The sequence below is a fragment of the Leptinotarsa decemlineata genome, unplaced genomic scaffold (genome assembly GCF_025532065.1).
Source record: "Leptinotarsa decemlineata unplaced genomic scaffold, Ldec_3_MD MMD2_tig00001064_RagTag_RagTag, whole genome shotgun sequence".
Taxonomy (NCBI): Eukaryota; Metazoa; Arthropoda; class Insecta; order Coleoptera; family Chrysomelidae; genus Leptinotarsa; species Leptinotarsa decemlineata.
In genome coordinates, this window is record NW_027412558.1 from 2136016 (window position 1) to 2156724 (window position 20709).

A 20709-nucleotide genomic window follows, 5' to 3' on the forward strand; every position below is an offset into this window, starting at 1 on the left:
GTAAGAAGGATTTCTCTTCTGCTTCTAGGAATAAAAAATCTGTTGAAAATCTCTTTCGATGTCCTCCAGTATCTAGAGGAGGACATCGAATTTATAACACAAAAGAGCATTACTCTCCTCTTAGTGTATTAGTGGTGGTTGGATTTTTAATTCACTGTGCTATGTAACTTGTTTTCTAGAACTAGATGTGGTCGGTCGTCACGTGTAGAAACGACAATTTATTCTTGGGATTCCTCATGTTATGGAAGTTTTAAAGTATGCAAGATGTATGGAGGGGACGTCAAAATATCTCAACCAGATTCCCGAGTTCTTATGGACGTCTTCAGTAGTCAACGTTTCAAACAGTTCACCATCATTTCACCTCAGATGAAATTTAATTCGTTTATAACATGTGGAAAACAAAATAATTCGAAATATACTACTATTATACGACTTGGTTTTGAAGAAAATAAGGTCAAATCATTTTTCTATTTTGTTCTATATTCACGGAAATGCTGAAACACACGACAATATCGAAATAAAGTTAGCCATAAATCAGCAAGAAATTACCGAACTTCCACGCAAGTGTCTAGATTACTATCTAAGAATGAGTTCCTTTACACTCTACGACATAAAACGCAATGTTGTCAGATTTACTTTAGTAAACTAGGCATTTCTGTTTTTAATTTCGATCAATGATCCTCATTCACTGATTCGGAAATATTGGTTTCAATTTTTCAAAACTACCATTAAGTGAAAATGATTGAATCATATTGTAACGAACCAGAAACCGCCCCTGACCCATACACCAGCCGATTTACCGAATAAATACATGACTCACCGCGAGAGAATGCAGTCTGAAACCGCCGGGAAAATTCCAGGCGAGTACCGAACAGACTATAGAATTCTAGAACGATCGTTACGATATAAAAGGCCGGCTACTCTTCCAGAGAGGGTAGTTGAGTTTAGAAAGTGAATCGAGCGGTTAAACAAGGAATTAAGTGCTAAGTGTTGTAAATAAATTAGTTTGTGTTAGTGAAATATTGTTATAAATAAATTTGTTTAAGACAGTAAATTCTTTAATTTCTAACAATATCTAATCAAGGCATTTTTATATTTTTGAAGGAAAAACCCGCGATTCCTAGTTATTAATATATTTTTCTCCTCTAAATTCTACATAACCTTATTGATAAAGTTTTTACTAAATGAAATCTTTCAACGTCTCCGATAATGTAACCGTTTACCTAGTCGATTTTAATTGTCAGACACAATAAGTGTTTATATGATCATTCAACTACATCACGATATTGTAACAGAGCTAATTTTAGGAAAGGCAATGTTCATCGAAGTCACTTGAAATTTAATAAGGTAGTGATCGTATTGTAACAAATTAACGAATTGAATATCTTGAACAAATTTATTTCTAACAATATTTCACTATCAGAAACTAATTTATATTCAACACCGTTCTAGATTTCTCTAGTTGTTTTGGTACTCAACTAGAATTTCACCGGCGGTTGTCGACTTCATTCCTTTAGCGGTGATGTCATTTGTTTATTCGCTAGCCGAGATATCGGTCAGGGGCGGCTTCAGTATATAAACAGACATAACCTATCTCGGAATAAATCAATATTCATAGCCGAAAGAAATATTATAAAAAGACTGCCGAGTCCATATCTGTCGGAAGAGACGATAATTGCATAAAAATTTTTAGATGAAATAGGTGACGACATCGGACTGTAAAAAATACAATTCTCAACTAATCTAGGTAAATATATACCCGTAATCTGGAGTGAAACCACTAACAGGGTGTTGATATAAAATCATGAACCAATTGCCTTGGATCCTATTTCGGGTTACTAAAACGATTTTTTTCTAAAAATAGATAACTTACTAATCAATGTTCAATTTTTAATTAGTTTTACACCGACTGAATGTACTTTAAGCAATTAAAATGAAATCAAGTCGCTGCTTATGACAAGCGTTGTTAATATCAATATTTTTGATAGGAAATTTACATGTATTATTTCTTCCAATGTTATACGTTGAAAAAATTGAAGACCATGCCGCCAAATTACAATTACATTGCGGTTGATTTACACGTGATTTTCAGGCACAAAAGATATCTGTGATCAAATTCAGTATCAGTATTACTATCATAAAAACCCATCAACATACGTTTGAACTGAAATAGCAGCACCTCTCTTTGCAGGCACATTTTTCCAACCACGAAACGTTTGGCAGAAAAGAAACAACGACAATTCCGTCAGTTCCTCATTACGATCTCGGTTACATGATTACAAAGCTGTTTATGTTCATGCCATAAACAATATTGCGTGACGGTCATAAACAAGATTGTACTCGGATTTCGTATCGGTCACAGATCACAAGATGGGAAATTCACCTGCCCCACGACTGCTCCTGATATCTGAAGGTGACTGATGAAATGAATCTCGTTAGTCGAAATAAAAGCCTTCTGTGAGTCAGAAACCTTTTTTTGCCAAGACACACAAGCTTTTTTGTTTGAAGTTGCGTTGTCCATAAAAGGTGAGCCGTTGTTAGTTGCATTTTTGTTGACATTTGTTATTATTTGTCGGTTTGTCGACAACTTCTCTTGTGTCAGAAAGACGAACAAACGGATGGTACCGCAATGGAAAGTCCATCAAGTCCGGCTGTGGCAAACTTTTTCATGGAAAATTTCGTACAACGAGCCTCAAAACAAGCCGCGGAAGGGACTCTAATCTTCTTGGATGTTCTTGTAAATAGACTTGAAGATGGTGCATTGGGCCACAGAGTGTACAGGAAAATAACACACACAGATACCTGAACAAAAACTCAAACCACCAGCTACGACAAAAGGAACAACATAATTAAAACGTTGGTTGAGAGAGTACCACGTATCTGTGAACCTGACAGTCTTCCTGAGGAACTACACGTCTTCAGGTGATAAAGAAAACTTTATCAGGCTCAGACAGACAAACACTCGTATCGATCTACAAGGTTATGAACAGCGAAGAACGTCGCATAATATTTTTGCGCCATGGAAAAAACTGCTCTAGACCATCGCGCAAGACATTAACCTTGAATTTCCAATCGACCGCTCCTCCCTTATTCTTGTCGCTTGTTGCTATCTTCACTTATCACAATCAGCAAGTCACAATAAAGTCGCTCGCGAATCGTTTGGAATAATGAAACAACTTCAACCTTGGCGATTTCCTCCTCGTCACGACAGGTCTATTTGGAAATCGCCTAGAAACATCACGCCGCGGCTGGATTTCATTAAAATTGAACGAGCTGCCAGCTGTGCAAGTCACGGTTCAATACGTTTCATATATTATTGATCGGGAGATGCACTCTCGTATGAGCTGAAAATAAAAATATTCTCCATTTCCATGCACCGGTACGTGATCCGTATTGAATGCGGAATAGTTGATTTAATTATAGTGGGTGTTTAATTCTATTTAAGTCTCAAATGTGACGCTAGACTGTCTTAAATTTAATAACCGAATGGTAAATGTCGCAGTGTTCAGAATGGTCGAGAACAAACCCGTTTTTGATAAAAAGTTGTTGACTTACCATTCAAAAAATCAACGAATCTTCGATATCAACCACACTGCGTCCAGGCCAAGTAAGCGGTTTCTGGAACAAAAAAAATCACCAATCATTAAGACATATCAACTATAAAGGCATCAACAAAAACGCAGTAAAAAATGTTGTCACGAAAAAATATAATTATTTCTCAAATATATTCAAAGTTTTACAGGAAATTATATGTATGAAAAGTTACAATAAGTAGTTCAGAAGATCGCGACGTCTGAGTTATATCATTTTGCATATGCCACATAATATGGCACTTTCATTGTGAATACCAAATAAATCTCCCATGACAGACGGACGAACACATATACGATAGAATTAAAACAATATATTATTCGTGTGTCCAAACGGGCACTTTAAAATCCTATTCGAAATGAACACAAAAAAGCCTATTCTAAATGGACACGTAAAACTCTGATAGAAACGGATACATGAAAATCCGATTCGAAACAAACACGTGAAAACCCGATTCCTAACAAACATTAAAATTCCGATTCGAAACGAACACGTGAAAGTCCGATTAGAAACAAACACGTGAAAACCAGATTCGTAACAAACATTAAAATTCCGATTCGAAACGAACACGTGAAAGTCCGATTAGAAACAGATATATGAAAATCCGATTCGTGACAAATACGTGGAAACCCGATTCGTAACAAACATTAAAATTTCGAAACGAACACGTGAAAGTCCGATTAGAAACAGATACATGAATATCCGATTCGTGACAAACACGTGAAAATCCGATTCGAAACAAACACGTGAAAATCCGATTCGAAACAAACACGTGAAAATCCGATTCGAAACAAACACGTGAAAGTCCGATTAGAAACGGATACATGAAAATCCGATTCGAAACGAAATCGTGAGAGTCTACTCCAAAAGGGCACGTGAAAATCCGACTCGAAACAATCACGTGAAAATACGATTCGAAACAACGAATACATGAAAATCCGATTCGAAACGGACACGTGAAAATCCGATTCGAAAGAAATATGAACATGTGAAAACCCAATTCGAAATGAACACGTGACAGTCCGACTAGAAACGGACCCGTGAAAATCCGACTCGAAACAAACACGTGAAAACCCAATTCGAAACGAACACGTGGCAGTCCAACTAGAAACGGACAAATGAAAATCCGATTCGAAACGAACACGTGAAAATCCGATTTGAAACAAACACGTAAAAATCCGATTCGAAACAAACACTGAAATAGAACGTGAAAACCCGATTCGTAACAAACATTAAAATTCCGATTCGAAACGAACACGTGAAAGTTCGAATAGAAACAGATACATGAAAATCCGATTCGTGACAAACACGTGAAAATCCTATTCAAAACAAACACGTGAAAATCCGATTCGAAACAAACACGTGAAAGTCCGATTAGAAACGGATACATGAAAATCCGATTCGAAACGAAATCGTGAGAGTCTACTCCAAAAGGGCACGTGAAAATCCGACTCAAAACAATCACGTGAAAATACGATTCGAAACAACGAGTACATGAAAATCCGATTCGAAACGGACACGTGAAAATCCGATTCGAAAGAAATATGAACATGTGAAAACCCAATTCGAAATGAACACGTGACAGTCCGACTAGAAACGGACCCGTGAAAATCCGACTCGAAACAAACACGTGAAAACCCAATTCGAAACGAACACGTGGCAGTCCAACTAGAAACGGACAAATGAAAATCCGATTCGAAACAAACACGTGAAAATCCGATTTGAAACAAACACGTAAAAATCCGATTCGAAACAAACACTGAAATAGAACGTGAAAACCCGATTCGTAACAAACATTAAAATTCCGATTCGAAACGAACACGTGAAAGTTCGAATAGAAACAGATACATGAAAATCCGATTCGTGACAAACACGTGAAAATCCTATTCAAAACAAACACGTGAAAATCCGATTCGAAACAATCACGTGAAAATACGATTCGAAACAACGAGTACATGAAAATCCGATTCGAAACGGACACGTGAAAATCCGATTTGAAACAAACACGTAAAAATCCGATTCGAAACAAACACTGAAATAGAACGTGAAAACCCGATTCGTAACAAACATTAAAATTCCGATTCGAAACGAACACGTGAAAGTTCGACTAGAAACAGATACATGAAAATCCGATTCGTGACAAACACATGAAAATCCGATTCAAAACAAACACGTGAAAATCCGATTCGAAACAAACACGTGAAAGTCCGATTAGAAACGGATACATGAAAATCCGATTCGAAACGAAATCGTGAGAGTCTACTCCAAAAGGGCACGTGAAAATCCGACTCGAAACAATCACGTGAAAATACGATTCGAAACAACGAATACATGAAAATCCGATTCGAAACGGACACGTGAAAATCCGATTTGAAACAAACACGTAAAAATCCGATTCGAAACAAACACTGAAATAGAACGTGAAAACCCGATTCGTAACAAACATTAAAATTCCGATTCGAAACGAACACGTGAAAGTTCGAATAGAAACAGATACATGAAAATCCGATTCGTGACAAACACGTGAAAATCCGATTCAAAACAAACACGTGAAAATCCGATTCGAAACAAACACGTGAAAGTCCGATTAGAAACGGATACATGAAAATCCGATTCGAAACGAAATCGTGAGAGTCTACTCCAAAAGGGCACGTGAAAATCCGACTCGAAACAATCACGTGAAAATACGATTCGAAACAACGAATACATGAAAATCCGATTCGAAACGGACACGTGAAAATCCGATTTGAAACAAACACGTAAAAATCCGATTCGAAACAAACACTGAAATAGAACGTGAAAACCCGATTCGTAACAAACATTAAAATTCCGATTCGAAACGAACACGTGAAAGTTCGAATAGAAACAGATACATGAAAATCCGATTCGTGACAAACACGTGAAAATCCGATTCAAAACAAACACGTGAAAATCCGATTCGAAACAAACACGTGAAAGTCCGATTAGAAACGGATACATGAAAATCCGATTCGAAACGAAATCGTGAGAGTCTACTCCAAAAGGGCACGTGAAAATCCGACTCGAAACAATCACGTGAAAATACGATTCGAAACAACGAATACATGAAAATCCGATTCGAAACGAACACGTGAAAATCCGATTTGAAACAAACACGTGAAAATCCGATTCGAAACAAACACGTGAAAGTCCGATTAGAAACGGATACATGAAAATCCGATTCGAAACGAAATCGTGAGAGTCTATTCCAAAAGGGCACGTGAAAATCCGACTCGAAACAATCACGTGAAAATACGATTCGAAACAACGAATACATGAAAATCCGATTCGAAACGGACACGTGAAAATCCGATTCGAAAGAAATATGAACATGTGAAAACCCAATTCGAAATGAACATGTGACAGTCCGACTAGAAACGGACCCGTGAAAATCAGACTCGAAACAAACACGTCAAAACCCAATTCGAAACGAACACGTGGCAGTCCAACTAGAAACGGACAAATGAAAATCCGATTCGAAACGAACACGTGAAAATATTATTAGAAACGAACAATATATATATATATATATATATATATATATATATATATATATATATATATATATATATATATATATATATATATATATATATATATATATATATATATATATCGCTCATAGATATCCAAAATAGTCTCGTATCAAAGGAACTTTGAACCAAAATAAAATGAAATACTGGGGGGAAATAGATGAAAGCTTCTGTTTTCTACGGATTTTGAAGGCGGTGAGTAATGTTTCACTCTGAAAACGTCAAGAATAATATCAACCCAATTTTTGGTAGGTGAATACGTGACAAAACTTGAAATCACGTTAATGTTATTTATCGGTTTCCCAGTTTGAAAGATTTTCTTTGAAACATCAACACCTTAAGGAGGATAGTAATCCTGTAGTTTTAACATGTCTTGCCTGCATCCCCATCAAATATTTAAAAAAAAAAACGTCGTCTGACCCTTGCCGTGATTCAGAGGCATCTCAGCATCCGCTTTCCGATATATTTTACGATGCCAATAAGTACTAAATCATCTGTATACAGTCGGGATAAGGTTACTTTCCGTCGATTTCCCCCTGAACTATTTCTTTTGAACGTCTAACCGATTTTCACACACTAGACTTGATACACCTCTAGCAACGCGTACTTTATATTTTCTGGAGTTTATCGATTGTGCGATAAATAGAGGAGAAGTTAATAGAGCAATAAAAAAATGTACAAAAGAGGCAATTTCGTCAAGTGAAACAATGTGATATTCTGAAGGCATAAAGGTCGATTATTAACAATGGTGGCGTGTTTTGGCTTCCTAGTTGTTGAAAAAAACTATAAGTATACTGCCAGAACTTATTAAACAATGAATATCAAACTGAAGTTGGACTAATCAAAGTGTTTATTGTGTAGAATGAGGATAGTTTTTGAATAAATTTAGATGAAAATCAAAAGAACCTGTTCAATTTACATACTTTTCTCCAAGTGGATTATTAATGGGTTTATAGTTTATGTATATAGATCCTGTATGTGTACTTATAGCTCTAACATCACCAAAATTCCTCATTGATACGAGGAGATTCAAAAACAGTACTTGTATGTAATAATTTTAAAGGTAGTAATTATTCAAATAACATCATTTTGAAATGTAGTGTTTATATGAATTGAAAATTGAACCAGACTCAGATCTGAGTAATGAAACGATCTCACTACAAAAAAATGTGGTCATTTTCAGAAATTTTAAACCATAAAAAAAAAACATTACTTCTGAAGAAAAAAGTTAATAAAATGAAACGGCCCAGTCTACTGCGTACGTTGATCGAATTACATTTGCAAATTCTTTCCACTGGAATCGAAAACGAAATAGCAGCGAACTGTTAAAAAATTGGCGCCGAACGGCAGAACAACGTCAAAAATTAAAGTGAACGAAACGTTAATTAAAAACTGCAGTCCTTCAAAAGGACTCGATGAAAGAACCGTTGTTTTCCCAGCAAAATGAAGCGTGGCACAAGAATCAATGATAATTTAGCTGACACGAGAAAGATTGGCTTTCAACGTGAGGCGACCCGAAGTGATTCGTCAAATGAGGGATGTGAATGTCTCATTCTGTCAGTGTTACTCTTGTGTTTGTTTGCTTAGTAGTCCTGTGTATTTGCAGTATACCTTTAGTTCGGTAGACGAAACCAAAAAATAACGTTTAAAATGAGTAACTTTTCATTGACAGATAGAGATAGATAATTCAATAGTTTCAAAGATGTATAAAACAGTACAAAAAGAAAAACCAAAACTGAAAATCCACAAAAAATATGCATATGAACATTGAAGAAACGTATAATCAATAAAACATGTAAGTTTTTTGTTGTTATGATCAAGATGGAATAGAGAAATACAAATAATAATTTAAAATGCGAGTATATTCTAGGTGAGCAGGTCAATTTAAAACAAGTGTTTCATGACGATTGTTTATCGGACTTTTATGAAAAGTTATGATGTATGATTAACTTTTTGGTCGTTATAAAGAAAATTTCATTGTTTCCCTTCATTGATTTCCACGTAGAGGGTTGCCTCTTATATTTCGGGATTAGAGAACAAAAACAAATATGATTCATTGAAAATCACTTTATTGTTTTTCAAAATATTCCCCATGAAGATCTATACACTTTTGCATGTGTTTGAACCAATTGTCGAAGCACTTTTGCCACTCTGATTGAGGTATCTCCAAAAGATGCATTCTGAATGCAGCAACCGCTTCTTCAGGTGTCGAAAAACGTTGACCTCTCAGTTTGCTTTGGAGCTTCATTGCCAAAAATTGAATTAAGTTCATCCATGCACTGTTGCTGACTTAATCCACGTTGAAAGTTATAAAAAATAATCGCACGAAAATGTTCACGATTCAATACCATTTTTGGGCCGAGATGAATATTTTAAGTTATTGTAAATGCGCGTATGTCAAACCATTCTGAGTACGTATAAGCTCAAAAATGTCCAACTTTACGTTAGATCTGTCAGTTGCCAGATTGCAACACTAGGGTTGCTAAATCCCGAAACATTTTGTTTATGTAATATGTCACAATTCGAAATCGTTCACGTTCTGCAAAAAGTGGCAAGCATAGGTGGAACTGATCTCCTTCAAAACTTCTTGTGTTCTGAAATTCTTGATTTGAAATTTCAAGACGTTGTTCCTATCTAAAATTTTGGTCACGATCCACATGTTGCCTGTACATACCTGATTTGTTGTCTTTGCTGTTTGTTCTTTTGTTCTCTATATGTTTACCCAAGGAGTTATCAGTCTGCCTTGTGTTTGAACTCTGGTTTTCAATTAATTTTATGCACTTATCGCTTTCTGTGTACGAAAGATATTCAAGAGGAAGGGGATTTGTCAACGCAACAAATCAATTAATACGGTAATGTTTGTTTGTACAACGGCTTATTTTATTTGTGAATAAAAAAAGGTGTCAATTTGAAGAATCTAACGTCAAACATTTGTTTAAAGAATATTGTTAATATAAAGTCCAATATATTTATAGTTCTTTCACGATTTTACAAACCAAAAACAGACAAATAAATAGATACATTTTGCTGAAATCTAGGAAATCCCAAAAATTGATGTCTGCGCAAATGAATTCGTGAACAGAATAAAGTTAAAAACATGAACATTTGGTGAAACAATCTTATCCCACTTCTGAAACTCGAATTTCTACAGCTTTTTTTCTCCTTCAAAGCCCCCAGTGTATACATTTTCCCTCTGGCGAACAATTCCTACGTTTCTACAGCTCGATTCATCCCAGTTTAATTTAAACTCGACAAAGGACAACTACCTATTCGTTTCGTACGGTCATCCAATAGCAACATTTGTTTATTTAATTCGATTTGAAAGGGGAGATAAACACAAAAAGGACTTGCTGCTGCTTTCAGCTGGGACAACCGTTTATCTTGAGCCTGTTGGAGTAAGTAGGCTGGGAGTATCTGCAGGGCAAATATTTGACTGTTTACTTTAAAGTCTCTTATCTTATTAAGGACTGAGAGTTCGACGGTTAAACGGAAACATCAAGTCGAGATTTTGTTTGTGTTTCGAGTTTACGGGTGAAGGAAATTCTTTCTCTTATTATTTCATTCTTGCGGGGGAAGCGAGTTTGGAGAATAAGGCTGAGGGGACAGATTTCGGAAGAGGACAAGTTTATTGAAATTCCTTTTTTGTTGTCGGTATACCTTGAGAAAATTGTTTATTCCGATGAATTATATTTTTTCGGTATAAATAGTTTATAAGGGTTATTTTAGCAATGGAAAAATATGTTCAATATTGGTATTTTCAAGCTCTGATTTTCATTATTATAATATAATGTCGGAAGTTTTATTCAATGTGTTTGAAAAAAAAATATGGCGGTAAACTATCGGCATAAGACTGAAACTCAATCTGACTGACTAAAAAAATCATACGTTTTCAAGAGACTGCATTTTCATTAACTCGTACAGTTATCTTCAATAAACTGTTTGCATTTCAGAGAATATAAATGAATGAAATATTAAAAAAAATACTAAAACAATATTTTAAAAAAGAAAATCGTATCAAAAACTTGAAAGAAAACGAAATAGTCGAATGTAAAAGTATAAGAACATCATTTAGCTGAGAAAACTTGAATGAATAAATGGATTCAACAATGAGAAAAATGTCAATAATTTACAAAAAGTGGAATATTGATTTATAAGTCTTCTACTTCACGACGTTTCGATTGTTGATATAATCATATTTGGGTTTCCCTTAACGTTATGACCCTGGCGCATTCGCCAAAAAATAAAATTTATTTGATTGGACTTTTTCTGTTATCACCTCTGTCAAATTATATACCAAATCCTTCGGACTGTCTATTGACGATAACTTGAAATTTAAAGACCTCGTACTGGAGCTCAATCAAAGTTGTCTTCGTGTTATGTGGACAGTGCAGTGAAAGAGCGGGGGCGAATCTCGTTGCATTAAACTGCAATTTCCATATTATCTACTTGAATTCGTCATTTTTAGGATTTTTTTTAAACCTTCTCTCACATTATTGAAAATATATAGGGTCAGCAATCGATATTTCCCAATAATTTCCTCTTGTATCTCCTGAGAATTTTCAGTAGTGATTTTGATTTCCAATGGATTCAGTTGGCTACCCCACTTTGCAAAACCACCGAGAAAAACAAGTTCGCCAAAATAGTGAAGTAGTGAAGTTTTGTTTCTGAACTAGTTGAAGTACCATAGGGTATGTCTCAAGGATCCCATATGGACCCATTATTATCCGATATCTTTGTGAACGAACAGTTGACTTCAATTTCAGACTCAATAATACTACTTCATTAATAATCGATTGAATTAAAGATTTAGGAATGATATTTCTATAGCAAAATGACCTTCAAATATCACATAACAGAAACTTCATCAAAAGCTCGTAAAATATTAGGTTTTGCCCGTCGAGCATCTAAAGACTTTTCTGCAAATTATGTTACGATCATAAGATCCATACTCGACTGTAACTTCGATATATGGTTGCCTCTAAAATATAGAAATCGACTTGTTATAGAGCGTATTCAGAATATATTATTTTTGTGAATTTCGAATGGGATTCCACAAAAAAAATTACAGCTCATCAAAAATAATAAATATTTTGAAAATAAATATTTCAGTTTAGCAAAACACGTGTTGAGGTTTTGTAAATTGTTTGTTGAAAATATCTTTCATTGAAGTGTTACTTCTCGACTACGAATGTGTCAATTTTGAAGAAGTGCAAAATTAATAGCCATTGAAAAAATAAGGGAGTGAAAATTGGGCCACATCGAAACAAAAACTGATGTATTCTTTGAAATATTTCACCAATCATTGAAATAATTCTGGATGGTTGTCATCATAAATGTTGGTGTTCCCCAGAGATAAAAATTCCAACTCTTTTTTATCTTACATAAACTGCCTAAAAATACCAGAAATGCGATCGCTTTGCTAATGACTTGTTTCTCCCAACCATTCAAAGTTCCACCAATAAATCAATAAATTCCCACCAAACATCCATCGATTCCGAATATTCACAGCAAGAAACAAACTAGAATGCTAAACTTCCCATCAACACCGCCAGAACCTCATCTCGCACACTAAAAAAACCAGAAAAACTGAGTTCTCGTAATCTTGATCGATTTCCTCGTGCGAGTGACGGCTCTCTTCCGTTCCGTTAGATTTTCATAAATTACCTGTCGAATGAGGAAAAGCGGACAATTACTCCTCGTTCGTTTTCCTCTTTGATCTCGACGCCGATCCATGTATCATAATATCGCGAGCGTGAGCAGAAGAAAGAACGATGAACCGAATCGATCGGTGTATAACGTTCGACTCGATATGGACTTTTGTCGAGCGAAGGATACATTTTCGAGATGTGTTTACTTCAGCGGTATTCGTTTTCTAACGAAAGATTCTTTGCTAGTGGGTCAATCGTATCACGATTTTGAAACTGGGTGACTATTGACAGTTTCGGTGAAACAATTACAAATGGATATCCGTAACTACCAAGACGCATAGAAACCCTCGTGTTCTCTCATTCGCTTTTGTTCTGTAAACAACTCGACGCGATTAAAAGATTAACCCAACTTTGTAAACACGTTGATGGATGTTGCAACTATGGAATTTGTCGTGGTAAAGCGTCGCACTGATCCACCAGGATCCTCTACATTTGAGGACCTTGGTTTAAACTGACTCATCACAAACGGTGCGTGGGACGGCGACAGAACTGGACGTCTGCTCACAAACGGTTTTGATGGTCAAAAATCCCGAAAAGTGAGTGCCACATGATTGTAATTATCGACAGAAATCAACACGTTTCGAAGTCTGTTCTTCTTTGCTGTTGTGCAACCAAATCAATCCTTTTTTTTGGATCGGATCGTCATTTGTGATGAAAAGTGGATCTTCTACGACAACAGGAGACCTGCAGGACCAAGGTTGAACACCGATGAACCACCCAGGCACTTCCCAAAGGCAAAAACCCACCAAAAAAGACCGTGGTTACTATTTGGTGGTCAACGGCACTATAACTTTTTGCAACCAGACCAAGTCCTACTGTGAGGAAATCGACAAAATTTACCGGCACTGGTCAACAGAAGAGGTCCGATTCTGCTCCTCGACAACGCCTGTCTGCACGTTCCACAAATCACCGTCCAAAAATTCAAGGAATTGAGGGTGGAAGTTCTGCCTCACCCACCATACTCTCCAGACCTGTCGCCAATCGACTACCACCTTTTCAAGCACTTCGATAACTTTCTCACTGATTAAACCTTCACCGTTAAGGATACGGCATAAACAATTTTCGTCGACTTCATCGAATCCCGATGATCCAATGTCTACACTAACGGAATCAATCGACTTATGTTACGTTGGCAAAAGTGCGCTTACTCAAATGGCGCTCATTCGCAGTTCAAAGTCAAAACTTTTGAAGAGACCTAATTTCTCAACATGAAGATAGGCAATTCCCAATTTCATGTATAATCCATAATCTTTTTCTTGAACTACCAAAAAAATCCAATAAAAATACCAGCTTTCTTCTCGAAAAAGTGACACCATCACCATATCTTAAACTTTTAGGCCTAACATGTTACATAGTTTTCATTGATTTTATTTCGTAATTACGAACCATACTGTGTTGAAACAAACTATTTTGGGTATAGTTTTGCAAAAACAGACAAGCCTACAAACTTCTCGATATGTCCTAGTTCTAAAAGGCAAGTTTTGCTCAGGTAATTCTAGTTAGACGTTTTTTATTTGAAAAACTATGAAAATATAATCTGTCAACACTCAATTAATCGGACCCGTATGTATTATCTATAGGTATTACAAAAAATCAACATTTTGTATTCTTCAAAATCGCTCCCTTAATTTTTTTTATATTTCTTGAAAATTTTTTTTCTTTCTAACCATATGCTACTCTTCGAATATGAACGAAATAAATATAACTAAAACACACGCTTTTAAAGAACATCGAACTAAAAAATTAAAATTTTTTTTTCAAATAAGCTTAAAACAACAAAGAACAAAAAATAGTAATATTATTGTGAAAAAAAGCGTGGGCGCTTGATATCCAAAAAATAATGAACAAGGCGCCCACGCTTTTTTCACAATAATACTAGTATTTTCTGTTCGTTATTGTTTTAAACTTATATTAAAAAAAAAATTTTAACTTTTCAGTTCGATGTTCTTTAAAAGCGTGTTTCTTAGTTTTATAAACTATATTTTTAATTTTTCAGTTTCGTATGCTATAAAAGCGTGTTTTTGAGTTTTTTTTAACTATATTTTATCTAAACTTTGGGATCAATCAGCCGTATATTGTTTAGAAAAATGACCATTGATATTTTCCGATTCCTGAAAATCAGCTACCAAGCCTAAGACAGCAGGCGCGCGTGTTAATAAAAAAAATACTTTTTTTGAATGTAGAAATACATGTGAAGTGAGTTCGAATTATATCAAGGAGATTGCGTACAGCGCCATCTGCCCGCGAATAGATCAAGCAATAATGTCGATAATTCTGTCAAATACAGATCCCGAGCTTGAGAATTACGAGCAAGCAAACAAACAAACATACATACATATTAAACAATCTAGTACTGCAAAGCGAGCGTTAGACGAATCATCTAAATGTCTGGCTATTTCCCTTGACCTTGCTAAGGCCTTTGATACGGTCTCACATAAGATCCTTAAAAAAAAAATAGAATACTATGAAATTCAAGGTATCGCATTGGACCTGATGCTAAACTATTTGAAATACATAACACAAAAAGTAAAGATTGGAGGAGAAGTGAGCTCAGAATTGACTGTCAAAATGGGTGTACCACAAGGAACTATTCTGGGGCCACTTCTTTTTTCTATTTATATGAATAATATATAGTTCAAATACGGGACTTGTCGTCCAACATAATATGCTATGCCGATGACACAGTTCTGATATTCACAGGCACAAGCTGGGAAAAAATAAAATCAACCGCAGAAGCAGATCTAAAAAAATTGCAAATTTGGCTGGACCATAACCTACTCACTATAAACGGTTCTAAAACTAAATTCATACCTTTTACACCTACGGGTAATACACAACCAACTACAGATTATTCTATAAACCTTCACAAAACAACTTGCACGGACACAAGTACATGTACCTGCCCAGAAATAGATCCAGTATCATCAATAAAATATCTAGGAGTGACTCTGGATCAGCACATTCGCTGGACCGAGCACATCTCGAATTCAAATAAACGACTGAGAGCATTATTGCACAGATTTCACACTTTAAGAGATATCCTCTGACGCAAAAACCTACTAATGCTTTATACTTCCCTAGTAGAATCCGTTCTAAGATACAGTATTATAATATGGGGAGGAGCCTTCGTTAACAACTTACGTCCTCTACATATCATACAAAATTCCAGAGAAGCCCTGGATAAAACACACACACAGGCAATTATGTCTAGGTATGTTTTACTCAGAGAGCAAATCTAACCCCATTTTGTGAAAAAAATTGTAATTTTTTTTTTGTACATGCAATACTTGAATATAGAATAAAGAGTGTGGAACATACATATAGGTGAAGCTAATAATAAATATAAAAGCGTGTTAAAAAAATTTATTTTTTTATAAAAACAAAATTTTCAGTCCTGCAAACGATCCTGTCTTCGCCACTGAAAAACCAGCCAACGAAATTTCCATTCGACCACATGAAATGTGTCACCGAGAGATTATTTTGTAACCACTCCTTCGAAAAGTTGGAAGTAGGTAAAAGCACACGTCTGCTAATGCCAGCTTTTAATTCCAGTCTTGTTTACCAACGTTATTCAACTCTCGGCAGCAATTTCTTCGTGACACTGTCTGGCGGGATTAAGCAACTTCTTGTCTCTTGAAATCAGCTAAATCTGCGGAATCCAGAGGGATGAAGTGACACCAGTAGACTTCTGTTAACAAAATAGTTTGAAACACGGGAATATGGGAAGTATTACCCGAATCTGCAACAAACACTAATAGAAATGTGTTGCGAAAATCACGATCTTTGTCAAAAACAAATTCCAAATCGATAATACACGGTTTAGATTAAAAAAAGTTAGTATCGTGGAATGTCACCACCAATTCAAGAACAATTCACCCAGAAAGATGTTATTACGTTGTTTTTGCGAAAAGTTTCGAGAGTTTTGGGTGTGACAGAAACTTCGAAAAAAAATATGTGTGATTGATAACTTGTTTATTTTGTGGTAATTAATTATCCCTTTAATGAAATGAATTAAAACACTTTTGCCTAATTACCATGCGGTTTTGAGATGTGGGATGTGGGAGTTGAGTAAACCGGCCATGGGATGTCTGCTTCGACGTAGCCCCGCTGGATACGGGAATAACAGAATCACTTGTGGTTCTGTTATCCCCTAACTGAATGGTATCCCAACAATGGATCAATCCTAAGGTGTGTGTATCCGTGCCGAGAGGAAGAAGGATACTGAGCCTATCAGCTGTCTGTACGGAACCCTCGAGATACCGGCGCCTTCTCGTCGTAGCATCGCCTTGTCACGGTAATGCGGGGCTCTGCCGTGATTGACCTTCTTTCCCTAGCTACTCGTGGGACTTTTATGAACAGAGTAAACTTAAAAATTATTTCTGACGCTGAGTCTACAGAGGAGATGAATGTCAAGCTTACGACTCCAACTGACCTCCCTGTAAATTTAGATCAGGAACGAGAGCTTCTCAACTCTCCAACTCCTGATCCAATAACTGAACCTAAAAGAAAGTTTTGTTGGTGCAACCAGGAAACGACCGAGTCGTCTCCTCAAGAGCGGGGTACCTTATAAAACCGCCTTGCACCAAATTCTTGAGTGGCGTACGCAGAATCTGTCTCAGGTGGAGGAACAAACCCCTCATGAGCAGGTTAGCAAACGTTTGCGCTCAAGTGATGATTCACCAATACCAGATGCGAAAAAGCCCTACACGGTTGAATCTAAAGCATCGTCAAGTGTAGCTGACGTGCAGAAACCTTCATATGGGAAAGTTATCGGGGGTATCAAGGTAGGAATCTTGCACATTGGCTATCCGACTACCTCATTAACGATGAAACAGCGCAGCATATACTTTGTGCTTGCCCCGCTGGGGACCGTTTCAGGTTTATAGAGTTCGGCAGAGCCGTACGCTTAGTCGAGTGTGAATCGGTGTGAGCCACAATAATCCCTTGCGAGTTGCGGTGGAGTCTCGAATAGACCCACTCACTTTGGACCTAACCTAACCTACCACTAGTTGATTTTATTGATACAACCGGTAATGGGGTTAAACCCAAAACTAGTGGTAATTAGACAAAAGTGTTTTTATTCATTTCATTAAAGGGTTGTAATGGTTTAAATTTCTGAATTCAGAAGAATCAGTAGAGCCGCTCTGTAGGTTCGTTATTTTATCACCATATTGCTGGGATGGTGGGTTGTTTAGTAAGCAGGAGTGAATAAAACCCAGGAGATTTTCACGGTCAGGATTTAAAAACGATTCAGATTAGTATCTATCGTAAAGCCAACACAAAAGCAAGGTTCTAGCAAGGGACTGTCCAAAACCTAAAAACATCAAAGGTCAGTCAAATTTTTCAATTCAATATTTTCATTTCCTATTCTTGAAATATCGGTAGAGAATCCTATAACACATGTTTTCAGGTTTTGTGGACAAGAATAATAAGATCACCTATGAAAGATTCACGTCGAGCACTGTCAGACCTTTTATTCATTTTTTTGGTGTTAGAAAAAAGCTTGCAAGGCATATTTATCTGGTAATGGGAGAAATTTTTCGGAAAAGATATAGTTGCAACATACATGTCATTCTTTGAGATATGAGGAGATACTCTAGAAAGTACAAACAGAGAGCCGTACCAATTATATAAGAAAAAATATTAAAAATGATGATACGCCGCGAGTAGAAGCCCTGATATTGTTGATATATTATATTTTGGAGCGGTCTGAGTACTGAAATCTACAGTTCATTCCTAAAATTAGAGGATAGTTTTAAGCATTTTCCTTTTCTCTGTGCACCTAAGACTGCTGTTGAGGGGGGTAATAATTATCGAGTTTGATTGCAGTTAATCGAAAAGTATATTCTGGATAAATTAAGATTCAGACCGTTACTTTTAACTGCTCATTTGTTCCCTCACTTTCAATTTACGTAAAGGTCTATCTCTGTCAGTTCAATACTCGAATCTTTTGATTCGATATCCAAACTATCTTCAAAATATCAACTTTTCATGAATTGAGAGTACTGATGTACTTAATTTCAATTAAGGCTATGTTTTGGACCATATTTAGCACAATTTATTTTTTATCTCTAAAACAGATAGAGATAGGTATAGAACATTATTAACAGAAAAGTATTAAAATACCAGAGCGATTTCAAAAATGTATTAATATACGGGGTGTTACATTTAAAAAATAAAGTTACTAGGACTGTTTAATGGAAGTGGCAACGCCGCAATGCTGAACATATTTTAGATCGATAGAACAGGTAAGGAAATGTGAGAGGTGAAATTTTCAGAAAAATCATGCTTTGCGTTTTCCAGTAACGTCTAACCTACCATCGACCGTGAGTCACGGCCTGTTCTTTAGATTAGTTCATTGCAAATAACATATGAAAATCAATTTTTGAGTTATTACACAGTTGGTCGTGAAGTTTGTAAATATTTCTTTCTATATATCAATTTAATATAAATTTCAAGCCTGGAGCTTCGTTGTTGACTTTTTGGTTATTTCTCCAACCCCTTCCCTGTTGAATCCGTTCAACTGGCGCCCCAGGGCTTACTTTTTTTTCATCTATTTCGACTGTAAAACATAAACATATTTTCTTTTCCCACGTCCAGCCCCGACAATAATCGACTAGCCTGGGCCGAACTACTTTTTGGTAAATACATAAATACCAAGGTAGGTTATAGGATTCATAAGAAAACATATTATTATTCAGTATTCAATTAAACCGGATCTGAGTAGTCAATTACTTTCATGACTCTCCTATGTTTTCCAGAGATGAAAGTTAATATTTCCACCAAAGTTTACTCATGTAATAATCTATTGCCGATTAAATTAGTATGAATGTTAAAAAAATTGAAAGAATAAACTTAACGATTCTCCTGTATCAGAGAAAACAAGATCTGGGCTGAGAGTAGTGACAAACATTTCATTTACTGCGGCAGACATCTTCAGTGGTATATGCGTTGGGCTGCGAGATCGAAGTTAAGTATATGTTTGCCTTAAAACCAGGCGACTCCAACAATAATGACTCTAACGGGACTTTCTTCTGGAACTAATTACTGCAGTATGAAAGTGCATTTACACATCAATTATTAAATAATGAAACGTTGGGCAGGAGACAAAGTTTAATCACTCAATAACTGAATCATATCTTCAATTGATTCATCTGAGAGCGAAATGTGTTTTTATAAGAGATTCATAGAGATTCAAGATTAATATGAGTATAATCGATAAACTGAAAGACAACCAGGTATCGTTCAAAATTCTCCATTTATTTTTCACTGAAAAAAAATTCTTCAGCTATTTCAGTTCTACGGAAACATATCCCATCTCGCCCCCACCGTTCTTGTCACCGGGACAGCGTGATCCTCGACACAATAACGCTTTGAAATTTCAACAAAGTCACTTACAACTCTGAATTGTTTTGCAACAGTACAAATCCTCGGGCGGCACCCCCGAAGTGTTATAGGACGCCAGCGAGGAGGTTTCTCTTTGCGACTGTCATTAGGAAGGGCACTTTACGGGAGTTTTTGTAAAAGCGTTTCAACCGGGATATTGTGGAACGAGTGTAAGAAAGGGGTAATCTTTTGCGAATGAAAATCAAGAAATGAAGAGAATCTACTTTACGGAATTTTTTTTCACTTCTCCAAGATGTTCATTCGCGGTCTCACTGAAAGTAAGCTCCATACAATTTTTATAAACTCAGTACGACTGAGGTAACAAAGAAATAAATAATGTATTAATCACTCAATAATTACTGGGGGAGACATATGTGGGAGACATAAAGAATATATAATGAGCCAAAGTAAAAACAAAATAATATTGACCAAATATTTATGTCTCGTGACAACCTCGGAATCTGATCCAATGG

The 20709-nt window shown here is 36.1% G+C and overlaps 1 protein-coding gene and 1 long non-coding RNA gene across 7 annotated transcripts in view; one reads left to right on the forward strand and one right to left on the reverse strand.

Annotated features, from left to right (window-relative positions):
* Positions 1–20709, forward strand: part of LOC111510052 (uncharacterized) — a 344477-nt gene that overhangs the window by 249521 nt on the left and 74247 nt on the right. The gene's annotated exons all lie outside the window — the stretch shown is intronic.
* LOC141482384 (uncharacterized) overlaps positions 1–20709 on the reverse strand; it is a 223051-nt gene that overhangs the window by 149433 nt on the left and 52909 nt on the right. For both annotated transcript variants that reach the window (XR_012465495.1, XR_012465496.1), the window contains exon 2: positions 3556–3618. This is a non-coding gene — a long non-coding RNA (uncharacterized lncRNA). The remainder of the gene's footprint in view (positions 1–3555; positions 3619–20709) is intronic.